The 4,423-nt window shown below is 38.5% G+C and overlaps 1 long non-coding RNA gene across 1 annotated transcript; it reads right to left on the bottom strand.

Moving 5' to 3' along the window:
• Positions 1-2,974: 2,974 nt before the first annotated feature.
• Positions 2,975-3,840, bottom strand: LOC311434500. Its single transcript, XR_014691539.1, has 2 exons — positions 3,406-3,840; positions 2,975-3,217 (listed from the first exon to the last, which is right to left on the bottom strand). It is a non-coding gene; the product is annotated as an uncharacterized lncRNA (long non-coding RNA).
• Between the last annotated feature and the right edge of the window lie 583 nt (positions 3,841-4,423).

Raw genomic sequence — 4,423 nt, 5'->3', positions numbered from 1 at the left:
AAGACATGACGGTAAATGCATAAAGAGTTTAGTCCGTCCTTTGGATTAAAAGAGCAAAAGGGTAATCTTTTTCTAAGCAACAGCTTAGAATTTTGACTATAGGGAACAGGTTATCTGACCTCATTTTAAATAAGCACATAACACTGTTCATCATATTGCAACATGGGATAAATTTCCTTTAAAGCAGTTCTATCTATCAGCTCCAATTCAATTTCAAAACAACACTGATGACAGGTGCTTAACATGTTTGCTAGGTCTTCAAGTCAATATCCTCACAAACAAAGAAGATCAGAACATACACTTTAAGTGGGAAATGAGCCAAGTTATGATTTTGTTAGCTTAAGACCCTCGGTGGAGTCAGTTTATTCACAAAAATCATCCTAAATATAATTAATGGATATAACCATAAATAATATTAATGTGAAGCTGTTCTCCAACTGTTCAGTGGTTGTTATGACAATAACATATTAAACTAAAAATTACTATGAAGGTTACTCAATATTAATTCTAAATTAGAATAACTATCAAGAGAGTTAGGAAATGAAGATTTGAAAATATATATATATTCAAAGCACCTGCATGTGTTTCATGTGCAAAATTAATTGCCATATTAAATTAGCAGAATGACATTAACATTAAGGTACCATTAGTATCATTTATAATTATTCATTATCTTTAAGTTGAATCATATGTCATTTCCTTGACATACTGTATTTATTATTAAAAAGGTTAGCTTTTAAAAACTCTAATTATGGGTATAGAGCATATGGAAGATATAATATATATATAATAAGGAAAGATAAAACTAAATATTCTCAAGCAATTTTTCTGTTAAAAAAAAAAAAAAGTATTTTGTGTAGAAACTCAGTCCAGTTGGTATGAAAACTGGAAGACACACAGTAAGTTTAAATAACATATAGTGAGGGAAAATGAAGTAAAAGGGAAAGCAATGGCACCAAGGGTACCACCCTTCCTTTTCCTTAATAGTCCAGATGTTCTTACACAATTAACACAATTTTTTCACTATATTATTTGAAATAGAGTGTTGAACATGACCCAAAACTGCTAGTAATTTTTAGTTGTATAGCTTAATTTCAAGAACTCAATCTTTAATTTTTCATTCATTGAAATATTTTCATTATTCATATGAAAATATTTTCTTCCTTTTGAGACTCTACACACAGAACGTTACCAATCTGAGGTGTACTTTAATTTTATATTATTGTTTTACACACACATGTAAATATAATTTAACATTTATTTCAGCACAGATTTCCGCTAATGTAACCTAGAGGTTGTATAACCATGAGTTTAATTTTTACTCATGTGCTCTGTGACAGATGGATGGGCTGTAATGTCCCAGTTCTCTCCTGCCCTTACCCCCTAGTCTATGTCTTACATAGCTTCAGCTGTTACGCACTGACAATGATAAACAACAATAAAACTCTCCAGGCTTCATCGGAACTACACCAGCTGAAATTGTGATTCTGTGTTCCCAAACAATTAATACAATGATAGCTGCTGACAAACACAAAAACATCCATTTCAAATTTTTTTTTGTTTTGTTTTTACAGGGAAATAACAATGAAATAAGAAAAAAAAAAAAAAAAAAGAGTGAAAATAGCCTCCAAGTGTTTTGGAGACTTAGGCAAAGTATTTTCTCTTCCTTCCACCCTACTGACATATATGCAAACATCTTCAGACACTTAATGCCTAAGTCCTGTCACTCCCCTGAGACAGCTCTGACTGTGTCAGAACAGTTATTCCAGAAAGCAGTATCAAAGACTAAAGTAAGAGTCACACACATCTTGAAAGCATGTTTAGGATGTATATCCTGAGCCATTGTACAATGTTCTGTGTTGAGTCTTTTATCTTAAATCTACTCTTTTCACATGCTTCTCTGACAGTTAGGCACTATGCATTGATTAATAGGTATTAGTATTATACAGCATTTAAAAGAGCACAGAACTTTACAATGTTTCCAAAACCAGCTAATGAACTGTATTCTGCAAACAGAATTTAAAAGAATATCCTGAGTTCTACTTTGCATTTAAGGTTGCTTGAAAATAACCCCTTTTCTTATAAGCATGCCTATTATGAAAAATGGACCCCAGAACTACATCTATTATTCATTTTTTCATTTAAAAAAGAAATAAGAATCCATAAACATCAGTTATTTGGTATACCTATTCAGTCTTTTCTTGATAAAGTCACAAATATACAAATATGTATGATTGCTGCAGATAGTTTCTTTTTATTTGAGAGCATTCAACATATAGATTATGCTAAGTCCTTCTCACTGTTAATGAACCTGTTAAATAATAATAAATAAATAAAAATCACCGTTTAAAGACAGGTAAAGTTTGGGCACTGCATTACCTAAGACAAACCTGGCACCCAAAAAAGAATGATAACCTAAGAAGCTGAAGTCAGCTTTTGATAGTAGTAGAAAAATTGTGACCTTCATATTGCACTTTAGCTTCTCGATCTCACCTTTCTCCTCGTCACCACTCTCTCTTTCCTCAGACGTAGCGTAACGTAGATTAAGATATAACATTCTCTTTCAAATATGTTCTGCAGCAAACCCACTGTCATCTCCCCACTTTAATTCTGACTGTGAGCACTCTTTTTTACAATCCATTAACCTCATATTTTCCATATATCTGGTTAAGGGGAACCAGCTATTCCAAAATGGTTTTCATCCTGAAATAGCTGGTGCATTCCTGGTACACAAAACTGTTTCTCTGAAGACAATTCAGCAGCTCTCCAATAGAAATCTACTCTCTCCTGTAGTGGGTTTACGTGGCAAGGTTTTGGTAGCAGGGAGCCATAGGGGTGGTTTCTGTGAGAAAGATCTAGAAGCTGCCCCATGTTTGGGAAGGGCCCCATTGTATTCCAGATCCGAGCCAATAAGCGATGTTGTTTTGCGCCTCTGTGAGAGCATATTTAAGACAGGGAAAAAACGCTGCGCCACACAGCAGCCGGGAGAGTCAAGGGAGTGAGAGAACAGCCTTGCACCAAGGTCAGTGTAGAAGGAGGGGGAGAGGTGCTCCAGGCGCCGGAGCAGAAGTCCCCTGCGGCCTGTGGTGAGGACCATGGTGAAGCAGGATGTCCCCCTGCAGCCCATGGAGTACCACGGTGGAGCAGGGTTCCACGCTGCAGCCCGTGGAGGAGACCACGGTGGAGCAGGTGGCCCTGCACCGACGGAGGCTGCCGCCTGTGGAAGACCCCTGCCGGAGCAGATTCCGGGCCGGACCTGTAGCCTGTGGAGAGGAGCCCACGCAGGAGCAGGTGACCTGGCAGGAGCTGCTGCCCGTAGGGGAGCCAGGTTGGAGCAGTTTTCTCCTGAGGGATGGACCCCGTGGTACGGACCCATATCTGGAGCAGTTCTGGAAGAGCTGCTGCCTGTGGGAAGCCCACGCCGGATCAGTTCATCAGGGACTGCATCCCGTGGGTGGGACCCCACAGCACAGGGGACGAGAGTGACCGAGAAGGAGCGGCAGAGAAGAAGTGCTGTAGACTGACCATAACCCCCATTCCCCGTTCCCCTGCGCCGCTCGGGGGGAGGAGGTGGAAGAGGGTGGATGGGGGGGGAAGGTGCTTTTGGTTTTTTTTTCCTTTGTTTTCTCACTTCTCTCGCTTGTTAGTTGTAGGCAATAAATCTTACTATCTCCTTATGCCGAGTCTGTTTTGCCCGTTACAATAATTATTGCGTGATTTTCTCGTCCTTATCTCAATCCTTGAGCCCTTTTCACATATTTTCTCCCCATTCCTCTTTGAGGAGGGGGAGTGAGAGAGCGGCTGTGGTGGAGCTCGGCTGCCCACTCGAGCGGAACCACGACATCTCCTTACTTTGAGTCTTCTCCTCGGGTAAGACAACAATACAACAATTAATTTGCAAACAATATCCATTCAACAAATTAATGCATTTGGCCCACCCTGTACAAATGCCTACTTTCATCTTGGGATTGTCTTCATTGATTGTCCCATCCTAAGGACAGGGAAAATGCTTTTTTTGTTGTTGTTGTTATTGTTGTTGTTTTATTGCTATTGTTGTTTTGGCTTGTTTTTTTTTTTTTTTTTCATATTTCTTTCCTTTTTTCTTTCTGAAACTTCTGTATTTCACAAATTCATACCTTTTCCAAGTTATACCGTGTACCACTAGTTATAAACAGCAACCTGTTAAGTAAGAAGAACTAAAATGCATAAAACTGAATCTTGAAGGTATTTCTCTGCAGATACCTGCAGTTTTTCAGATGAAATTACAGCTCCTCCCCAATATATACATTTTTAACTATCTTGCAATATGTGTGTGGATCAAAGATTTAAAAAGCTGCTTTTTTTTTTTTTTTTTTTTTTTTTTTCCTTTACTTGTGCAATACCCCTCCATTATTGTGATCAGCTCTTCTCCGGAGTAACTCTA

Source organism: Aythya ferina (genome assembly GCF_964211825.1).
Source record: "Aythya ferina genome assembly, chromosome: 1".
Taxonomy (NCBI): Eukaryota; Metazoa; Chordata; class Aves; order Anseriformes; family Anatidae; genus Aythya; species Aythya ferina.
This window is presented reverse-complemented; position numbering and strand designations above follow the sequence as displayed.